Source organism: Girardinichthys multiradiatus, chromosome 8, assembly GCF_021462225.1.
Source record: "Girardinichthys multiradiatus isolate DD_20200921_A chromosome 8, DD_fGirMul_XY1, whole genome shotgun sequence".
Taxonomy (NCBI): Eukaryota; Metazoa; Chordata; class Actinopteri; order Cyprinodontiformes; family Goodeidae; genus Girardinichthys; species Girardinichthys multiradiatus.
The window spans coordinates 11,379,341-11,394,748 of NC_061801.1; the positions used below are offsets into that span (position 1 = coordinate 11,379,341).

Below are 15,408 nucleotides of genomic sequence, written 5' to 3' on the forward strand. Positions count from 1 at the left end.
CAATCTCCGAATGCTTAGGCCAGCTCTAGGGACGTGAAATGACACCTCACTGGGAGGGAAGGTGCCTGAGCTTGTGCAGGAGGTCAAGAGATATCGACTAGAAATAGTCGGGCTCACCCCCACGCACAGCGTGGGCTCTGGAACCCATCTCCTCAAGAGGGGCTGAATTCTCTTCTACTCTGGAGTGGCCCACGGGGAGAGGCGGCTGGCTGGGGTGGGTTTTCTTGTTGCCCCCCAACTCAGCCGCCTCGTGTTGGGGTTTACCCCAGTGGATGAGAGGGTTGTATCCCTGCGCCTTCGGGTTGGGGACAGTGTCTCTGACTGTCGTTTCGGCCTACGGGCCGAGCGGTAGTGAGGAGTACCAGGCCTTCTTGGCATCTCTGTCGGGGTGCTGGATAGTGCCCCTCCCGGGGACTCCATTATTCTGTTGGGGGACTTCAACACCCTCGTGGAAACAACAGTGACGCCTGGAGAGGCGTGATCGGGAGGAACGGCCTCCTCGATCTGAATCCGAGTGGTATTTCATTATTGGACTTCTCTGCTTGTCACAGATTGTCCACAACGAACACCATGTTCAAGCATTAGTGCACTTTGCACCAGGACACCCTATGGTGAGTTGGATCCCGCTAGAAGAGGAGAAAGCCGGACAGACTTGGCAAGCCCAAGTGCATAGTGAGGGTCTGCTGGGAACGTCTGGCAGAGCCCTTGGCTGTATGTAGGGATGTATTCAACTCCTACCTCTGGGAGAGCTTTGACCAGATTCCGAGGGATGTTGGAGACATAGAGTCCGAGTGGACCATGTTCTCTGCATCTATTATCGATGCTGCTGCCCGTAGCTGTGGCCGTAAGGTCTGCGGTGCCTGTCACGGCGGCAATCCCCGAACCCGATGGTGGGCACCGGTAGGAAGGGACGCTGTCAAGCTGAAGAAGGAGTCCTATTGGCTGTGGTTGGATTGTGGGACTCCTGAGGCGGGCGACGGGTACCTTGAAGCCAAGCGTTCCACGGCCCGAGCTGTGGCAGAGGCAAAAACTCGGGCCTGGGTGGAGTTCGGTGAGGCCATTGAGAAGGACTACCGGTTGGCCTCGAAGCGATTATGGCAAATCGTCCGGCACCTCAGGAGGGGGAAGCAGTGCTTCGCCAACACTGTTTTCAGTGGGGGTGGGAGGCTACTGATCTCGACTTGGGACATTATCGGGCGGTGGAAGGAGTACTTCGAGGATCTCCTCCATCCTGCCATCACGCATTCCCTGGTGGAAACAGAGGCTGGGGACACAGGGTTAGACTCTTTCATCACCCAAGCTGAAGTCACCGAGGTGGTTAAAAAACTCCGTGGTAGCAGGGCTTCGGGGGTGGATGAGATCCGCCTTGAGTACCTCAAGTCTCTGGATGTTGTGGGGCTGTCATGGTTGACACGCCTCTTCAACATTGCATTGCGGTCGGGGACATTGCCTATGGACTGGCAGACTGTGGCGGTGGTCCCCCCTTCATAAGAAGGATGACTGGAGGGTGTGTTCCAACTACAGTGGGATCACACTCCTCAGCCTCCCTGGTAAGTCGAACCTCGGCTTCAGGAGGAGCAGAGGGTTGTTATGCTATAAATATTACAATACTCATCAGTCCAATATACTATTGCATCATCCAAAATAAGAACGGTTCAATTGCTTCATTAGATGCAGAGAAGCATTTTGACAAGCTTAATTGGACATTTCTGTTTGCTACCTTACATAAATTTGGGCATACCTTTTCGTCATGGATCAAACTATTATTTAGCTCACCCAATGCTCTTGTGAAAACTGACTGATTTATCAGAGCTTTAATTTTGAAAGAGGCACTAGACCGAGTTGTACACTCTTTCATGCTTTTCTTTGCATTTCGCTTTCTAGTTAGGTCCGAGCAGCAAAGCGCTGCGAAGGCCTAAAGCGTAGCAAGCAGTCCTCTTTTGCCCCCTACCCCAGCACCTGTGTTGGTTTGGTGGGGATAAGGGACTGATGTGTGGGGATGGCAATGGGGTCTCTGATGGGGGGTGTGTGTGGTGGTGTTTGTGTGGACGCTTGGGCCACAGGGGTGGTGGGCTTCCATTGGGTGGCCTATGGCTCCTGGGGATGTGTTGGGCTGGATGTTGGAAGCAGGGGCTACGCTGTGTGCCCTTGGTCCTTCTGAATTTAGCTGCTGCAGTGGGCATGTTGGGGGCTCTGGGGCGGTCTTACTGCTGGACGTTGGTGCAGGCCCTCCCCACCGGGGGACTGGGTCCTGGGCTTTGCCTGTGTTTGGCAAGAGATGGCAGTGTGGGTGGGCTTGGTGTCCTACATCTCACCCTGTGCCTGTTTGGTCCAGTGGGCTGCTGCTCCTGTGCTTCACTATTCACCTACCTTTGTGTGGGGCACATAGCTTCCTTGAAGTGATGCCTTCCGGAGCTGAGTCCACCTGTCTTTTGCTGCTCTAGGGTGCTGTGTGTTGCAGACCTTCTGCTGTTATCGCCACTCTTACAACTGTCCACTTCCAGGTGACAAACTTGCTCACATACACCTTCCTAACACAAACACACTTATGTCTACACGCTATTCATCCACCCACACAACACAAATAATCCAAGTGCTTGAAGGTCATACAATCACGTACGTCTCAGCAACCTGCTTCTCTATATGGTATGCCTGAAATGCCTTGACAGGACACATGAAAAATGGGGGGGGGGGTTGTTAGATTGGTAGACAGAAGGACTCACCCTGGTGCCATTCCTGCAATAACGTCTGATAACTTCAAATTGTTGATAACTGCAACTTTTTCACATGTTCAAGGTGTCAGGTGTTGACTCCTTGGCATCTTTTAGTAAGGAGAGTCTACATTTAATTGCAATGTATCCCCCAAAACATCATTAAAAGCTGATTGTTTCAGCCTGACAAACTCCAACCAAAAAGCAAACTCAGCATAGTTGGACAGGCAACTAATGTAACAGTAGAGGTTCCAAAGCAAAGGATATGTACAGGTCCTTCTCAAAATATTAGCATATTGTGATAAAGTTCATTATTTTCCATAATGTCATGATGAAAATTTAACATTCATATATTTTAGATTCATTGCACACTAACTGAAATATTTCAGGTCTTTTATTGTCTTAATACGGATGATTTTGGCATACAGCTCATGAAAACCCAAAATTCCTATCTCACAAAATTAGCATATCATTAAAAGGGTCTCTAAACGAGCTATGAACATAATCATCTGAATCAACGAGTTAACTCTAAACACCTGCAAAAGATTCCTGAGGCCTTTAAAACTCCCAGCCTGGTTCATCACTCAAAACCCCAATCATGGGTAAGACTGCCGACCTGACTGCTGTCCAGAAGGCCACTATTGACACCCTCAAGCAAGAGGGTAAGACACAGAAAGAAATTTCTGAACGAATAGGCTGTTCCCAGAGTGCTGTATCAAGGCACCTCAGTGGGAAGTCTGTGGGAAGAAAAAAGTGTGGCAGAAAACGTTACACAACGAGAAGAGGTGACCGGACCCTGAGGAAGATTGTGGAGAAGGGCCGATTCCAGACCTTGGGGGACCTGCGGAAGCAGTGGACTGAGTCTGGAGTAGAAACATCCAGAGCCACCGTGCACAGGCGTGTGCAGGAAATGGGCTACAGGTGCCGCATTCCCCAGGTCAAGCCACTTTTGAACCAGAAACAGTGGCAGAAGCGCCTGACCTGGGTTACAGAGAAGCAGCACTGGACTGTTGCTCAGTGGTCCAAAGTACTTTTTTCGGATGAAATTCTGCATGTCATTCGGAAATCAAGGTGCCAGAGTCTGGAGGAAGACTGGGGAGAAGGAAATGCCAAAATGCCAGAAGTCCAGTGTCAAGTACCCACAGTCAGTGATGGTCTGGGGTGCCGTGTCAGCTGCTGGTGTTGGTCCACTGTGTTTTATCAAGGGCAGGGTCAATGCAGCTAGCTATCAGGAGATTTTGGAGCACTTCATGCTTCCATCTGCTGAAAAGCTTTATGGAGATGAAGATTTCATTTTTCAGCACGACCTGGCACCTGCTCACAGTGCCAAAACCACTGGTAAATGGTTTACTGACCATGGTATCACTGTGCTCAATTGGCCTGCCAACTCTCCTGACCTGAACCCCATAGAGAATCTGTGGGATATTGTGAAGAGAACGTTGAGAGACTCAAGACCCAACACTCTGGATGAGCTAAAGGCCGCTATCGAAGCATCCTGGGCCTCCATAAGACCTCAGCAGTGCCACAGGCTGATTGCCTCCATGCCACGCCGCATTGAAGCAGTCATTTCTGCCAAAGGATTCCCGACCAAGTATTGAGTGCATAACTGTACATGATTATTTGAAGGTTGACGTTTTTTGTATTAAAAACACTTTTCTTTTATTGGTCGGATGAAATATGCTAATTTTGTGAGATAGGAATTTTGGGTTTTCATGAGCTGTATGCCAAAATAGTCCGTATTAAGACAATAAAAGACCTGAAATATTTCAGTTAGTGCGCAATGAATCTAAAATATATGAATGTTAAATTTTCATCATGACATTATGGAAAATAATGAACTTTGTCACAATATGCTAATATTTTGAGAAGGACCTGTATGTAGTTGATTCCCTAAAGTACATTTTTGGTAAATTTACAGGATTTTAATGTATTGGTGACACGTTGAATCAGTGAATGCCTTTATTTATACACAACTTGAAATAGATGTTACTTCACACCTATTAAAAATAGGTAACTTAACAGACTTATGACAGTTTTTTTGTTTATACCATGTTAAATGTCACCTCATAATTCGCATAAATTAAAGAACTTTTTTAATATTGACAGTGGTTTTATTTCTTGGGTGATGCATTTTTTAACCGAAAGAAGACACTGAGTGCGAGTGAATGGTGTTTTATCTGAGCTCTCTTTTCTTCTACAGGGTCTTCCCAGAGCCGTGTCCTCTCACCTCTTATTTTCTTATACACTAATAACTGCCAGAGCCATAAGAGTGGACACCGCATTATTAAATTTGCTGATGGTTCTATCAGTGTCATTTCTTAGCAGATAAATCTCTGAACATGGCTTAGTTGTCAATGACTTTTTAAACTGGTGTGAAGAATTATTTTTAAATGTTAATATCAATAAAACTAAAGAAATGTGCATAGACTTTGGGGAAATCCCCCAACTGATCTCTCCTGTGATGATCAATGACCAAACAGTGGAGCTAGTACCACACTATAAATACCTCGGAGTACTCATCATCGAAAACCAGACTTTTGTGTGGAAAAGAAACCACACCAGCGTATGCACTTTTATTGTAAGCTTCCTACTTTTAATGTCAGCTCTGTTTTTTTGAAGATATTTTATTCTTGTTTTATTGAATCTGTTGCCTTTGCTTGTGATTGTTGGTACAGGTCATTTTCTATCAAAAATATGAATTGCCAGCAAAGTATTGTCAAGGTTTGCAGTAAAATTTCTGGCATATCTCTGATTGATTTTAGTGACCTTCATAATTCTAAGTCCTTAAAGAAGGCTAGGATTATTCTGGCTAATCCTAGCCATCCTGTGTGGGCAGAACTCTTCCTTTCACCATCAGGACGAACAGATTAAAAACAATACTTTATCCCTGCTGCTATTAGCCTGCTCAATTCCAGGTCCACATTGTAAGGACTTAATTTTTTGTTTATGTGGCTGTCTTTTATTTTTTCACTGCTGTATGCGCTATCAATTGCCCCTTTGGAATAATAAAGTTTACTTGACTGGACTCTGTAGCTTCTAGGAAAGTACAAGCTGTAATAGATTTTAATGGGTAAAAACTGCATAGACTGAATTTCCAGTTTTAAAATATTTTTGTTGTTTTAAATAAATAGTTAAAACTAAAAGCAGTTATCTCACAGATTTCCATGTTTACCCATTTTAAGATCAGACCCAATGTGTAGAGTCTGAAGTCAAACTATCAGCATGATTGTACCGAAATGAAATGTGAGCCATAGTTTAATCAGTTTTGTGACATCTTCAAAGTTGAAAATAAAAACCCGCATTCTCAAAGCAGAAAAATTAATCACTCTTAAGCTAGGAATCCTTGCCAGGAATCTTTAGGCCAAGATATGAGCTCTCTGAGAGGACTGAGAATCTTTGTGAATAAAGGCCCTGCTGTTTTTGTGGTCAGAGCACAAAATGATATTGTGCTTCTGTCTAAAATGTGATATTGTCAACCCACAACACAGCACAGATATAAATTTGTTCTCAGAGGATAAGAAAGAATGGAAACATTCCTAAGACTGTAGGTTTCATTTTAGATGTTCATTGTTTATATTTTCAGCCTCAGTACCTTGAATTGATTTGCATCTAAATACTGTACATACTGTCTTGAAGGGAGCTAAAGACGTTTCAGTAAAGACAAGTGCACACAAAATTCACATATGCACAGGAGAAGATTCAGCTATGCATTTCTGATGCACACACACACAAATCTATACTGATTTACAAACTGTGGTCTGAGAACTTCACTGCATTTGCATGTGGATTGTGAGACTCCCCTGACTTGGCTTGGGAATGATTTGCAACAGCAGATATCTCCCTCGCTTCAGCCAATCACGAGCTTGCTAGCTATCTTATCTTTGGGGGATTTTAATGCGATGGACCGGCAAAGATTCAGTGCATACTAATGACGTAAAAAGGAACATCATACCGCACTTCAATACATATCCTTGTCAACAGATTTACCCACCTGAGCTGCAGATTTATGCAGCTTATCCAAAGTTCTCAGATTAATGCATCTCCTTGCCCCATCAAAGTAAGGAGGGCTGAACAGAAATGCATGCCACACAATTTCTAATTCTAAGAATATTTTAAACCCATGTTTTTCTGTCTTCTTTCATGTGTTTTGTAAAGAAGTAGATTAAGGAGTGACGATATTGTCATCATTTTAGAGAGCTTCCACAACAACATGCAGAAATCACACAGAATTGAGTAAAGATCAAGTGAAAGATTTATTTACAGAGAAAGGGATAATATTGTGAGGGGAACTGGAGCCTCGAGCATGCAGCTTCTTTGGTGTCTAGAGAAAGAGAATGACAGATTGGCAGATAGAGGTGAGAAGTGTAATGCTTGAACAAAGAGGAATGGTAACTCAGTAAAGACACTAAGCGTTAACTTTGGGAGGGGAGTCGATGTCCTGGGGTGACTTCTGAGAGTAGTTTGAGCCCAAGTGAAAGAGTGGCATCAAATATGGATGAGGTAGAAGAATCTCTAAGGCTGAGAGGTGTTTGGTTGTAGAGCGGCCAAGCAGATGGCTGCTGAGAGTGCGGGGCTGCAGAGAACCACCGTGGAAGGATTGCCAGGTGAGTCTGATGCTGAGAGCTTGCTTGATGTGGGAGCTGACCAAAGGTTTTAACCCGGAAACCCGGAGACAAGAATGATCAACTCGAGAAAGAGGCAACAAAAACTTAAAAATTGTAGAAATGTGCTCTAAGATACGATGGCTAGAAGTCTACTAAGAAGGCTGAACATCAGGCAAAGAGAGGCTGTTCTGCAGCACCTTAAATCCCCAGCAGCCAAGTGGAGAATGGCCAACAGGTGTGAGTCCTGCCGGCCATGCTCTTCAACAGAGATCCTTTAGGGAGAGACACCATTTGCACTCACATTCACAGACAAATAAACCAGGATCATGACAAATAAAGGTTGAATCGTACGAATTTCCCCATTCAGTCATTAGTTGTTCTATCACTTAAAACTCCAAAAAAATGAAGAGAAAGGAAAACAAAGCTCACTGGTTTTGTAACATGACAAAATTGTTAAAAAGTAAAATTTTGCAAGTTACTGTGCATTGTTTCATTTTTCCCACAAGCTCTTAAAGTAAACACAAGCGTTTCTCATCTTTCTCATCAATGCTTCTTAATTCTATAAGACTAATTTAGATTTATTCTAGGTTAATTTTCCTGTTTTTCTCAGGTTTGTTTTTTTAAATTTTAAACATTTTGCTGTGAGAGAGCAGCAGACATAAATATTTTCCAACTTTATTCCACAGAGAGGCCTTGTTTAAAGCCAGAATTATTAGAAATAATAGATAACACGTAAATGAGTATGTGTATGTTTCTAAAAGCAGCAGAACTTAACCACACTCGCATGACTGAGATGATTCTTGCTTTTCATTTTTTTCTTACTGCATTAGGAATAAACCATGGATGCAGCAAAGTGGAGCATTGCCTGTTTACCCCAACTGATCTTCAAGCAGCTTTATGATTTATTATTCACATTCAGGGTCATATCCAATGATATCATTACAGACCGTGGAGCATCTTGCTTTTCTTATTCCAAGAACTGACACGGCTGGGGTGTTCAAAATAAAGAATGTGTCCGCTGCCTGCTCAACCCATCTGTTAAATTCAGATGTGACCATGAGAGACAAAAGTGTTGGAGCAAAAAGAGGACCCAGAGATGGATTTCAGTCTGTCATTTTAGTGATTTATCAGATTAAACCTGAACAGTGCAACCAGGAGGAAGCATGCTGCATACTTGTAGAATGAACAATTCTTTAGCTTCACCTTTTGTGTCAGAGCTGGAGAGTAACTGCTGTGTTTTTAGCAGGATGTAGTGGGACGTGTAGACATACCCCCCCCAGAACTGTTTGTACCTTTTATTTGAACTATAAACAGCCCAACTTAATAGAAAAACACTTTAAAATCTTTTAAAGAGAAGAATGATAAATAAATAAAACTAAAATAATGTGGTTGCATAAGTATGCACACCCTGGTATAACTGGGAATGTGGCTGGGTTCAGAATTAACCACCAGTTCTAAAAGCTGGGGTCCACATGTGGGAGGGCCTCTTTAAAAATCAAACTGAATGACAGAAATAATAACAAATAACGCATATAGGTGCTAAAACTAAATAAATGAGCTAAGAAACTTACAACATAAGTGAACAGGAGATGCCTTCACAATCCGACAGGTTTCAAGTGTTTTTGCAAAGAAGAGACGGGTATGGCTTAGACTGACGGTAGGCTTCTATCCAAAGAATGAGTGTTGCAATAAAACCAAAAAGTAATACAATAAAGTGTTAGTTTTCAGGGTGTAGCTACACGTGTGCTACCTCAATTTTTAGTTTTCACTCCTCCCCCCATCCCCATATTTCAGTTTGTTTTTCAATCAAGTTGAAGAGGTTTAAGGTAACACTAAAGGTAGAAAAAGATAACTTTATCTCATTTTTTACATCATTAAAAACCTGGAAATTTTAACAGGGATGTGTAAATCTTTTAGATTCATGGTGGCTTTCAGTGAAGACACTCCTTTTAAGTAAACCTTTGGTTTCTTGCTTTAAACATGCAGGACACAATCAGAAATCATTATAATAAAGCTAGATTGTTTGCCTGCTGTCTGCAGACTTCCATGACTTTCCTCTCATTGCTCGCTTTTCCTCCCTCTAATTTTCCTACACAACCACAAGCTCCGCTGTTTTCTGTCATGACTCCCGGTAACAGTGGCATCTCATTAAAATGCAGCAGCCCAGCTCTGCATCCATTAGCTGCAGTAGAGGGAGGGTGGACGGGGCTGCAAAAGGCAGGGAGGGAGAATGACGGCTATTTAAGAACTGGAGTTTATAAAGCAATGGGTGTCTGACCTAAATACTCAGGCTTTAAAAGACATTTCCTCCCACATCGACTCTCTCTTTCTCTCTCCTTTTTTTTTTTTTTGACTCTGTCAGAAACGGAACTGAGCCCCAGCCTGAGCTGTGAACAGCGAGGGAAGATAAAGAGCCTGGCTGAGGGAGGATTGACAGAGCTGCTTGGCATCTTGCTCGGAGTAGTGACAGAAGAGAGGACGAAGCATCCTTTTCTCGGCTGGTATTTTGGAGGATTTGGAGGAGCTCCACGTGTTGAATGCGGAAGAAGATTTGATCATACCAACGCAGGTAAGAAGATACATTCACGCATGAGAGAAAGCTTTCTATTGCTTTGAAGCTACAGATGTGCAGAAGTGATTACTCGTTAAAGGGACTGACCAGTGTGGAAGATTTCTGATCACCTCGGTAGATGGGTTTCCATGCTTATAATGATGTATGCATAAGTGGTCAAGTTTGACTTCAGTGCTTGAAATCCAAAGATAAAATAAAAGCAGGATATTTGTGTCAGTTGCTGCATAGGTTAATGAAATACACACGTATTCTTTCAGCTGAGATTTTGTAGCTCCTAGATTCAACACATTACCTTAGGCTGAGCGATTCAGGTTTTACAGAGCAGTAATTTTTCCATCATCAGGCTGAAATGAAGAGAAAAGTAGAGACCAGGTTTCGGCAGCAATCAAAGGCAAAATACTTCACCCATTCAGTCCATTAGCTGTGCTTAATTTAAGTCCAAATCTGGCTGCAGGGTTTTGAAGTAGAGATTCTTTCCATTTGTGGGGAAGTTTTGAGTCACAGGTTCCACTTCACACGCAGCTGATGAGGATTGCAATCATTCTCCTCCTTTCCTATATTTTTTAAAGCCCTGTCTATAACGTGCATTATGTCAGCCTCTGAGGAGTTTTTTGCAGGTTTCCTGCTGCGGTGTGTGCTGGGCTCCTTAAGATATGCTCCAAGTAAGCACACCTCCCCCTAGATGGACAGCTGGGTTTTGGATCCTAAACAGATTCCTACTGCAGGTCCCAGACACAAAGGGCCAGGGGTCTAATCGTAACTCAGCTTCACACACTTAATTATTTTCTGTTAAAGACATTTTTTCAAAGCTTCCAGTGACAGGAACAGACTGAGAAAACGTTGTTGCGGGGTTCATAGGTTTACCACGGTATCTGTTTCTTAGTATACATGCAGCTGTTCTGTTAAGGCCTCAGAGGTTTGTCAGGGAACATCAGTGAACAACCAGCATCATGAAGACCAAGGAGCTGGGCAGACAGGTCAGGGAGAAAGTGCTCTGGTCTGATAAGAGACAAATTGAACAAACATTTTTGTCCTTGAGGCAAATTCCTATGTCTGCCTGAAGAATAAAACTGCACTAAGAACATATCATCCATGCTGTGAAACATAACAGTGGCACCATTATGCTCTGGGGATTATTTTCTTCTGGAGGGACAGGGGAGCTGTGAAGCCCTAATTGTAAGATGGATGGAACTAAACAATGTCAAGTTTTGTGGTGTCAATGTAGGACCCAAATGCAGACAGGACATAGGCAGGTGCATGGTGAAAATGATGCGTAACAAGAAAGAGCAAACAACTTGCGAAGAAAGATAAAAGGGAGCATAGCATAAGCCGGAACCGCAAGTATGGTAGGAACAATAAGAAACAATGAGGAATGACGGAAGAAGAAATGAAGAAATCTATCTAGCTCATACAGGCTGGAGAGGTAATTGGCAACATGGGAACAAAGGTGAGTACAATAAACAGAACATGGGCTGATACAACTGAGGGAGGAATGTGCACAGGATGAACATAATTGATCACAAGCGAAATAGATATAATTCAAAGCATGGGAAAACCAAAACATAGTACATAAAGGCTAAGAAAATCTAGCAAATAGCTAACAAATAAGCCATAAATGAAACACCAAATGTATCAAACAAAACAAAGTCCCACACAGCACGACAAATGCAGGGCAACCCTGGCTGTAAACCTGTTTGAGGTTAAAAAATACCTGAGACTGGGTTGGAGGTTCACTTTCCCACAGCACAACGGCAAAACAGTAAGAGCTATAATGGAATGGTTTAAATCAAAGTCAATTCATATGTTCATCTGGCTAATTTGACTGAGATTAAGGTAGTTTGCAAATAAGAGGTGGCAACTTTTAGACATTCTGGTAGAGACATACCAACGGGGTGGGGGGTTAAAGAGAAATGCTCACCATACTTAGATTTGAAGAAAACATTTACTTAAATGAGTCCAATTAACTACTTCCAGCCAATCTATCACCTGAACTCCTGGTAAAATACAATTACGTTTGTGGTTGTAATGTCACAAAATGTGGAATAGTCTCAAAAGATATGTATTGTTTTGCAAGGTAGTGAACTAAGATTTAAAAGGCTTTAGTAATAAATGTTATACGGCAGCTTTCTTGATGGAAATGTATCAGTTAATCAGGTGCTGTATTGTTTGTAATCATTATCTCAGCTACAGTGACTGCTCCTGTTAACTTGTCTGAGATCTTTTCCAGCTGCTCCACATGTTGAAAGGATCTGGATTTCAGAATGCATGGAAACTAAAATTATGTGCACAAACAACACAAAAAGGAGCACTTGTTTTGTGCTCACCACTGAGTCTCAATACTTCTCTGTCAGTGTTTCCAATGAAGAGTGTGTTCAGATGTGCTGCGCTGCACAGTGTGTGTTGGTGCTTCTTGGGGGAGTGGTGGCCTAGTGGTTGGAGAGCAGAGCATTTGCGCCCAGGAAGGCCACAAGTACCCTAGTTCAAATCCCACAGCCTTCCACTCTGGGTCCCTGAGCAAGACCCTTATCCCCAGAATGCTCCCCGGCTGCTGCACAATGGCAGGCCACTGCTCGCTAAGGTATGGGTTAAATGCAGAGGACAACTTTGTTCGAATGTACAATTGCAATGACAAAAATAAAATAAAGATTCACCGAAGAGGTGCCCATCAAAACCTATTGCACTAACATGACCGAATCACTCATGCAGTTGCATTTTAAGCTTAACTAAACGGCCTGTCTTTTCACTATCTGGATACATGACAAGCACCTTCTTGGATTTTTTATTTTTCTTTTCCTTGACTTTGCAAACAGATGTCATCAGTCCAGGGCCAAAATTCCGAATTTCTTTTTTTTGTTTTCCACGTGGGAAAGTTTCCTTCTTGCTGCCAACATGGGGAAAAAGGCAATAAAGCTACAGCGAATGGATTATAGCTTACTGAGCAGGTTATGTTAGAGCTCTGGTTTTCTCCTTAAACTGTCTTCCCATGTCTGAGTGTCACATGAGATGTCCTTGGTTCACCTCAGTCCTGCTCTGAATGACGTATTCTGGGCTTTTTACTGTACGAACGGCTGTTTGCATACACTTCACAAAAACCTCACATAAACAGAGTGTCTGCATGTCTCCAAAAAGTGGCAGTTGGTTTATAAACAACTAAGAGATTCTCTTTAACTTAAATTATGACAATATCAATGATTTTTTTTCTCAGTTTCTGCAGACTGTAATGGATGATATTTTAAAAATTTGGATAAGTCGGCCAGTGTCACAAATGGATTACTGTAAGAGCGGGAGATGTTAAAGCTGTAAGCTAAGAGGAATGTTGGAACAGTGGAAATTATGCCACTTCAGAAGTTTACTGAGCAACACCAGGCAGCTGAAAAGGCTGCGATCATACATTGTCATGCAGACCTAATACTGTCACAATTCACATGAATTGGGAACAATTTGTGCTTCTGCTTTTTCCTAATTACAGATGCCTTTTTTGACATTATTCATTTCTTACAGCATAAGAATTTGTCACTACCTGCTGGCCACTATGCCCACATCTATGCCCACACTATGCACAGCATGATTTATACATGTGTTGTGGTCAGGGTAGGCTTTTCGGCTGTTCTGTATGCTATATGAGCTGCAGGAGCTTCACCAAGGAGCTGCAGATACAGCCATGGGAGAAATAAACTTCCCATGTCAGTCTTGACAGTCACAGAAGGAACTTAATAAGTGGTAAATGGAGTTCACTTACATAGCCCTCTGCTAGTTTTTCCACCCACTTGAAGCACTTTTACTATGAGATGTAGGGAACCATTCATAAATATATACATACAGGTCCTTCTCAAAATATTAGCATATTGTGATAAAGTTCATTATTTTCCATAATGTCATGATGAAAATTTAACATTCACACATTTTAGATTCATAGCACACTAACTGAAATATTTCAGGTCTTTTATTGTCTTAATACGGATGATTTTGGCATACAGCTCATGAAAACCCAAAATTCCTATCTCACAAAATTAGCATATTTCATCCGACCAATAAAAGAAAAGTGTTTTTAATACAAAAAACGTCAACCTTCAAATAATCATGTACAGTTATGCACTCAATACTTGGTCGGGAATCCTTTGGCAGAAATGACTGCTTCAATGCGGCGTGGCATGGAGGCAATCAGCCTGTGGCACTGCTGAGGTCTTATGGAGGCCCAGGATGCTTCGATAGCGGCCTTTAGCTCATCCAGAGTGTTGGGTCTTGAGTCTCTCAACGTTCTCTTCACAATATCCCACAGATTCTCTATGGGGTTCAGGTCAGGAGAGTTGGCAGGCCAATTGAGCACAGTGATACCATGGTCAGTAAACCATTTACCAGTGGTTTTGGCACTGTGAGCAGGTGCCAGGTCGTGCTGAAAAATGAAATCTTCATCTCCATAAAGCTTTTCAGCAGATGGAAGCATGAAGTGCTCCAAAATCTCCTGATAGCTAGCTACATTGACCCTGCCCTTGATAAAACACAGTGGACCAACACCAGCAGCTGACACGGCACCCCAGACCATCACTGACTGTGGGTACTTGACACTGGACTTCTGGCATTTTGGCATTTCCTTCTCCCCAGTCTTCCTCCAGACTCTGGCACCTTGATTTCTGAATGACATGCAGAATTTGCTTTCATCCGAAAAAAGTACTTTGGACCACTGAGCAACAGTCCAGTGCTGCTTCTCTGTAGCCCAGGTCTGGGGAATGCGGCACCTGTAGCCCATTTCCTGCACACACCTGTGCACGGTGGCTCTGGATGTTTCTACTCCAGACTCAGTCCACTGCTTCCGCAGGTCCCCCAAGGTCTGGAATCGGCCCTTCTCCAAAATCTTCCTCAGGGTCCGGTCACCTCTTCTCGTTGTGCAGCGTTTTCTGCCACACTTTTTCCTTCCCACAGACTTCCCACTGAGGTGCCTTGATACAGCACTCTGGGAACAGCCTATTCGTTCAGAAATTTTTTTCTGTGTCTTACCCTCTTGCTTGAGGGTGTCAATAGTGGCCTTCTGGACAGCAGTCAGGTCGGCAGTCTTACCCATGATTGGGGTTTTGAGTGATGAACCAGGCTGGGAGTTTTAAAGGCCCCATGAATCTTTTGCAGGTGTTTAGAGTTAACTCGTTGATTCAGATGATTAGGTTCATAGCTCGTTTAGAGACCCTTTTAATGATATGCTAATTTTGTGAGATAGGAATTTTGGGTTTTCATGAGCTGTATGCCAAAATCATCCGTATTAAGACAATAAAAGACCTGAAATATTTCAGTTAGTGTGCAATGAATCTAAAATATATGAATGTTAAATTTTCATCATGACATTATGGAAAATAATGAACTTTATCACAATATGCTAATATTTTGAGAAGGACCTGTATATGTCTGATTCCTCCTGCTACATGTAGAGATTCTTGGGAGACTCAAGGACTAAGGGTGGATGGATGCTTAATGACAGAATAATGAGAGAGAGAGAATTTTTGGATGGTTCAGAAGTTTGCATTCACTAATA

General features: G+C 42.9%; 1 protein-coding gene across 8 annotated transcripts in view; it reads left to right on the plus strand.

The window, feature by feature from the left end:
- Positions 1-15,408, plus strand: part of tnca (tenascin Ca) — a 71,567-nt gene that overhangs the window by 10,570 nt on the left and 45,589 nt on the right. Inside the window, exon 2 of one of the 8 annotated variants that reach the window (XM_047372775.1) lies at positions 9,678-9,884. The gene's annotated coding sequence lies outside the window, so the exon portion shown is untranslated. Of the gene's footprint in view, positions 1-9,526; positions 9,885-15,408 lie in introns of those variants that run through there. The other 7 variants (XM_047372781.1, XM_047372776.1, XM_047372777.1 and 4 more) reach the window with 7 other exon arrangements.